The sequence below is a fragment of the Colobus angolensis genome, unplaced genomic scaffold (genome assembly GCF_000951035.1).
Source record: "Colobus angolensis palliatus isolate OR3802 unplaced genomic scaffold, Cang.pa_1.0 Scaffold148, whole genome shotgun sequence".
In the NCBI taxonomy this organism is placed as follows: domain Eukaryota; kingdom Metazoa; phylum Chordata; class Mammalia; order Primates; family Cercopithecidae; genus Colobus; species Colobus angolensis.
In genome coordinates this window covers 2,655,054-2,662,529 of record NW_012114577.1, presented here as the reverse complement: position 1 = coordinate 2,662,529, position 7,476 = coordinate 2,655,054, and the positions used below count along the sequence as shown (strand labels likewise).

At 41.8% G+C, this 7,476-nt stretch overlaps 1 long non-coding RNA gene across 1 annotated transcript; it reads right to left on the bottom strand.

The window, feature by feature from the left end:
• Window positions 1-527: 527 nt before the first annotated feature.
• LOC105507291 lies at window positions 528-6,040 on the bottom strand. Its single transcript, XR_001001070.1, has 2 exons — window positions 5,606-6,040; window positions 528-2,359 (listed from the first exon to the last, which is right to left on the bottom strand). It is a non-coding gene; the product is annotated as an uncharacterized LOC105507291 (long non-coding RNA).
• Between the last annotated feature and the right edge of the window lie 1,436 nt (window positions 6,041-7,476).

Here is a 7,476-nt window from a genome sequence, read left to right as displayed (position 1 = left end):
TCAGTGGGATTTGAAGATTTGTAAAAAGCTGTTACTGGTCACATCTGCCATTTGGGACTTCAAGGACCAGATTAAATCTCAAAGAAACCCAAAGTTGTGCCCTTCAATGGCCAAGGGTGGGTTTCTCCAATGAAAGCATCAAATTGGATGTCTTTGTCAGTTACGTCTTCATGGAAGGTGATGGTAAGGACTCACATGGCATCATGAAATAACATTAATCATGACCGGGCGTGGCAGCTCACGCCTGTAATCCCAGCACTTTGGGAAGCCGAGGCAGGTGGATCATGAGGTCAGGAGTTCGAGACCAGCCTGACCAACATGATGAAACTCTGTCTCTACTAAAAATGCAAAAAAATGCCTATAATCCTAGCTACTCAGGAGGCTGAGGCAGGAGAATCACTAGAACCTGGGAGGTGGAGGTTGCAGTGAACCGAGATCATTCTACTACACTCCAGCCTGGGTGACAGAGCAAGACTCTGTCTCAAAAAAAAAATAATAATTATAACGTTAATCACTTATATGAGATAGTTTTCCTATGAATTCATTGACATTTTCAACATTTAATTGAGCATTTCTGGTTCTCAGGTACAGAGGGAGGGATGTGGAGGAGAACAAGGCATGATGCTGTCCTGAAAGTGCTCCTGGTCTGGTGGGCACATCTGTCCTGCCACGTCTCCAGGATCTATCCTGAGTTGTTGCAGTGCTGCACTTCCTTGTAGATGATGGCACAGTTCATTAGGACTCTTCAGAATATCTCAGCCTTTTCATCCATGTAGTGAGTTTTGCATCGGACATTCACTCTTTAGCAGGGTGGATTGGTTTCTTAGAACTGTCATAACAAATTACCACAAACGGAGTGGCTTAAAGCAACACAAATTTATTCTCATAATTCTGGAGGCTAGAAGTCCAAAATCAAGGTGTCACCAGGGTCAGACTCTTTCTGATGGCTCTAGGGGAAGGTCGGTCCCATGCCTTTCTCTTAGCTTCTGGTGTGGCTCACAGCCCTTGACATTTTTTGGCTTGTAGCTGCATCACTCCAATCTCTGTCTCAATTGTCACACCATGTTCTCCTTATGTCTCTTCCTTGCTTCTCATAAGGACACCAGTCATGTTGGCTGAGGCCCACCCTAATTCACTGTCACCTCATTTTTGCTTGATTACATCTATAAGACCGTATTTTCAAATAAGGTCACATTCACAGGTACCGTGGGTTGGGTCACAAACAGAGCTTTCTAGGGGGTACAATTTCACGCATATCAGGGGATTCGATTCATCCAAACCCTTTCTCAGCAGAGACAGTAAAAGTACTTTCCCCTTCAGCTGCCAGATTGCAGTTTCATATGGCTGTGCTTACAATAAAGCAGAAAGACCGCGGTTCCTTGAGCTCCAGAGTGGGCCACAGATGGTTAAAACAATGTGGAACATGTTTTAAGGGGAGAGAGGACAGAGCAGCCTAAAGTGGTCCTTCCAATAAGTGACACTGCGTGTGTCCCTCTCGCTTTCATCTTTATGTGTGTATCACACATTATCCTTCATCCTAATGTCTTTTTCTCCTTGTTCCAGTGAAGCGGCAAAGACAGTAAAAGTGCTGAGCTCCTGCTGTAAGTCAGGTGCCATTCATGCCCTCCAATCCATTTGGGCCTCTCACTGTCCATTCTTTGTGACAGGGGTTGCAGCCACTGTCCTGATAGACCCTGTTTTGCTACTCTTAATTGAGTGTGAACGGCCTACCTGCTAGAGCTTTCATTTAGGCAGCAGAGTGCACATCTTGTTTTCATTTCCATCATTTGCATTGGAAGTGCTTTTTCCCCCTAATGAATACAGAGTCATAAAGAATCCAGTTCAGCCTGTCGTGCTGTTGTCACTGGCATCAGCTAGAAGGCTGGCAAGTAATGATCCCACCTGGAAGAGCACAAAGCAGTCAGCTCCTGTGCTCTGTACCATGTAACTCACCCCTACCGCATCCCTCGTTCATTCCAGCATGGCTCCTTCTTCACATGTGTTGTTTCTGTTTCTATTGATTCTATGTGATGCCTTGCTTGACCCAACATCATGAATGGAAATTTTTGATGGGCCTAACCCCTTCACTCAGCATTTTCCAGGTAAGGTGTTGGTCTCAACAGGAGCTAAAGTTGTGCTGGAAAGGACAGCCATGAGAGAGAAGTTTTCCTCTCCCCATAGGTGGTCCCCAGCAGAGAGGCCCGAAGGTTTATGCACAAAACTATAGGAAGAATGATTGCCTTTTCTTGCCATCAGAAATTGTGACTTACCTTCTTGTGGCAAGTGGCACTTCAATAGGTGTTCTAAAGACACATTCATCATAGTCCCTGCTCATTGGTGACATAATACCTAATATGAACTGCAAGGACAAGACAAGCATATAAAGAACATTTAGGCAACTAAACAAGTATACTAAAAAATCTTTAGATCGTATATAGGCAAAAGGAAACTGCGTTTTCTGATAAATGAATACAAGTCGTAAGAGTTCTTTTGGGGAGGAATGGCCATCTTTCTTCCAGTTACAGAAAAGTTTGTAGTGAAGTAATTTTAAAAAAATCTTTATATCCTAATTCATTTAGTAACAAATTAAGTGTATAGTTAAGATTCTCAGTTTCAAGTGAGAGAAATGAAACTCAAATAAGGGCAATATATTTGTTTATGTACCTGAAAATGCTCAGGCTAAACATAGTGGCTCATGCATGTCAGTCAGTTACTTTGGGAGACTAAGGTGGGAAGATCACTTGAGGCCAGGAGTTCAAGACCAGCCTGGGCAACATAACGTGACCTCATCTCTACAAAAAAACAACAACAAAAAAATCGCTGGGCACAGTGCATGCCTGTAGTCCCAGCTACTTGGGAGGCTGAGGCAGGAGAATCATTTGAGCCTAGGAGTTGAGGCTGTAGTGAGCCATGACTGCATCACTGCACTCTAGCTTGAGCAACAGAACAAGACCCTGTCTCTAAAAGAAAGAAAAAAAAGTTCAAGGGTGGTTCCAGATCCTTGAAAAATGTCTTCAGGAAATTTTTCCAGACTTTTTAGCTTTGCCTTCCTCTCTCTTGATTTCATTCTCAAGCAGGCAATCACTATTTTTTGACAAGATGTCCACCAGAAGCTCCAGGCTAATTTTCTATAGGTTTAACCACCCCGGAAGAGAATTTATCCTTTCCAAAACTTCTAGCATAACCCCTGGGGCTGACAATATTGGTTCTGATAAGCTCAGCATGTAACACATACTCATTCCTGAACCACCAGCATGGTTAAAATTCTTATTGACCAGACTTGGACCACATGCCCCACCCCTGGGGTTAGGGGTAAGAGTCAACCCCACCAGAAAACAGAGACTGAGAGTCAGGGAGGGGTGGTTCTTTAAAAGAAAACTAGGGTCTTGGTATCATAGGAGGAAGTGGATGTTGATCAAGCCAAAGCCCCAGATGCCCATGACACTATACAGAAAGAATGTACATTGTTCTGAGATGCTGATTAAGAAATACAAATCAACCTCAGCTTTTTAAAGTAATTTTAAAAGAGGTCAACTTGCAGTGTCTTGCATGGAATTTCTGATTACTTTGAGCTAGTAATCGAGTCAACAATAAATTCTTTGTTTCTCTTGCAAACCCACATTGTCCAGGAACATTTCCTGTTAATACCTATTTTAGAGTATTACATGAGTCTTGAGCCTTTCTTTCAGGAATAAAGGTAACAAACTGACAGAGATAAAAAATAAACAAACAAAAAGTGGTGGGGTAATTTTAAAATTTTTATATCATAATTTTCTTCAGCAGGAAATTCTATATGGCTGAGTGATTTTTGAACAGAGAGCAAATAATGATTTATATGTATATTTTTCTTTTTTTTGAGACAGAGTCTCGCTCTGTTGCCCAGGCTGGAGTTCAGTGGCGCGATCTCGGGTCACTGGTGCAAGCTCTGCCTCCCGGGTTCACGCCATTCTCCTGCCTCAGCCTCCTGAGTAGCTGGGACTACAGGCGCCCGCCACCGTGCCCCGCTGATCTTTTGTATTTTTAGTAGAGATGGGGTTTCACCATGTTGGCCAGGATGGTCTCAAACTCCCGAGCCCTCGTGATCCGCCTGCATCGGCCTCCCAAAGTGCTGGGTTTACAGACGTGAGCCACTGTGCCCAGCCTAGACTTTTTTTAAAAAGATAAAAAGCAATCACTATGTTTAGTACATGCAACGAAAAAAATATGAAAGAAACTCTCTCATGGGCTAGATACTGCCATTTTCTGGGACGGCACTGTAATGTCTATCTCCAGTTCTAATTTTCTTTTTCACCTCAAAATTTTAGTATTCACTTTGACTTGTATTTGACTTGTTGGATCCTTAATAATGGCTAAATTTAATTCCACTTTTTCTTTCATTGGAATCAGGGCCAGGTTTTTAAAAAGAAATCCACACACTATAAACTCAAAAACCAAGTTGTATTAAAAGTCAGATTTTCGACTGCATGGAGAGTCAGCGCCCTAACCCCTGCATTAGTCACAGGTCAACTGTATATGTGTACACATGCACATACATCTAGTGTTTACATATATATTCAAATGTACATACACATTTGCTGTGTTTTTCATAATGTAATGAGCGCTTCCTATGCAGCAGGCACTGTGTTGTATGGGAGACCATCTTTGCCTCATGGAGCTTACATTTTAGTTGGGGAGATCATGACAAACAAATGAATAAATACATCAACCAGACGATTAAAGACTGTGATCAGAGCCATGTAGAAAATAAACAGGGTGGTGAGACAGATGAAAGCTGGGAGAGCCTATTGTAGGTGGAGGTCAGAGAACCTCTCTGAAAAGGTGACATCTTCAGTAGGGCAGTAGGGCCTCATGGAGGTGAATGATCGGTCACTACAGCAGAACAGAAGGCAGGCCAGTGTAACTGGGGTGGGGTCAGTGGAGTAGGCAGGAGACAAATTAAGCAGGACTTCATAAACCATGGTAGAAATATAAATTCGATTCTATATTTCAAATATAGAAATATTCATCATGAAGGGATTCATGAAGTCATGAAGGGATTCATAGCCAAGAAGTGGCATAATTTGATTCAAATATTAAAATGGTCACTTGTGCTCCTATAGAAAGAATGTGTGTCTCTATGAGAAATAAAATAGAGGCTTAAACAGGAAAGAGATTCCTCTAACATAAAAGCATTGTGGACGGGGTTAAGGATCCCAGATGGGCCCAACAGCTCCATGTCCATCAGAAACCTAGTCTTCTCTGTCACCCCACCCCATTGTCTTAGAAAATGGTTCCCATCCACAGACGTGCAAGATGGTGAGAGCAATTCCTGACATTTTGTGTGAGTTCCGGACTATAAAAGAGAGGGAGCAGAAGAAGACAGATGTGTTCCCATCCTGTCCAAATCAGCTTCCTTGAAGCATCCTCTTTCAAAGTCACACAAAACACTTCTGCTTACATCTCATTGGACAGAATTTAGTTACATGGTTACACTTAGCAGGGGAGGTGAGGAAACATGGTCTTTCACTTATGATGTCTATGTTAGGAAGATACTTACACCGATCAGAACAAACAACCAAAATACGCTCAATGGCTCAAACATGATACAGGATTGCTTCTCACTCACATGAAGTCCAAAATGATGTTCTGGATTGGCAAGTGGTTTTCCTTCAAGCAGGGATCTAAGGACCCAGGTTTCTTCTATCTTGTGCCTCTTTCATCTTCAACACTCGTCTTCCAATATCTTGTTACTTATCTGCATTAAGCTGTGGAAAGATAAAGAGTATAGAGAACCATCATGGGTTTCTGTAGGCCAGGACTACAGAAGTGTGAGTAGAAGGGACACATTGCTTCAGCTCACTAATGGCCAGAACTCAAGCACACAGTGCACATAACCACAAGGGAGGCTGAGAAATGGCATCTGGTTGTGCCGAAGAAGAAGACCTGGGCTCATGGCATGACCAGCCAGCAGCCTCTACCACTGGGGAAATGAGTCCAGCCAAAAACTAGGGTTCTGTTACCAAGAAAGAACCTTGGGAGATAGGTGGCAGTTTGTGTCACAGGAGGCAACGGTGAAAACAGAAGACCGGTTCCACTAAAGAGCTAGCAAGCAAATAAATACTTGCCATCTGCCAGCAATGAGAGGGCAAGCTTAGAACCAAAAGATGACATAGTTCTACTGCAGATTCTGTTTTGCAATGACGCTTCTGCACAAATATCTCAAGGATTTGCTTTCAGCCCACAAAACATTCTCAAAATGAAATTGCTATGATTAGTCAATTTAATTTTTATTAATTATTTGATTTTATTAATATTATAGAAAGCTTTTTAACAGTCTAGATGTGCTCCATAATCAGATATTAAGGCTTTACATGTTTGGCCATATAGAGAGAAACATAGTATTAGTGATATAACATTGCTGTAAACCCAACTGAAGAAATTCCTGGTTGTGAGCTTTTACATATAAGGTGTTCATTTTGAAATACTACTTCTATGTTCCAAATTTCTGTTTCCATTGATCATTTATTAATTTGTTTTTTTAAATCTTGAGTCTTATTTAATCTACAAAATATGCTACTGCAAGAGAGAAGGGCACTGGCTGGGGGAGCCCACATGTGAATCCCAATGCTCACAACCATTCTCACTCAAATAATTAACATCTGGTGGACATTTACTATGATGTTCTAGGACAGCTTAGTGGGTCCAACATAAGTGTAGAGCCTTGAAAGGATAGACCAGCAGGCCTTAAATATACAAAGGAGAGAAAAAATAAACATAATGACACTAGGAGGAGAATGAGTAGATTTGAACATATATGAATCAATCAGAAAGTAGAGTTAATTTAGTTAAGTGGTCAAGAGCACAATATTTGAATTACGTCAGACCTATATTCAAATTCTCACTCCACCACTTCAAAACTATGTAAAACTGGAGAAGTCACTTAACCTCTCTGAGCCTCACTTTCCTCATCTGTAAAAAACGGAGGATAATAACAACCTCATAAAGTGCCTGGTGTAGTCAATGCCTGGATCATACTATAGTAAACACATGAACAATCGTGGCGATGATTAATAACCAATGGGTTAGCATACCACTAGTCCATCCAGGGCTTGATGCCAGACGCAGCTGAGTGGTAAAAAGATAGATCTTCTGTAAAGACCTTTGCAGAAACTCCAACAAGTCAGACTGGACAGCATGCATGACACAGTCAGGAACTCTCGCGTCACATGTTTAAGTCCTAAATGTTTGACAATGTCTCTAAGTGTCCCAGGAGTTCAGAAAAAAAAGACTTGTGATAGAAGGGAGACCTGGGCTTCATGGATTGGAACTTGTCCTGAGCTTTGAAAGCTGTATAGGGTTGGCATAGGTAATAGAGGAACATTTAAGGTGTCTGTGCCTGGGACAGAGTAGTTACCCCAAAAGAGAGTAAATGAATGAATGAATGAAAGAGCAGGAACAAAAGACTAAGACAGCAAGTCTAGTTCCTGAGTGAATGGA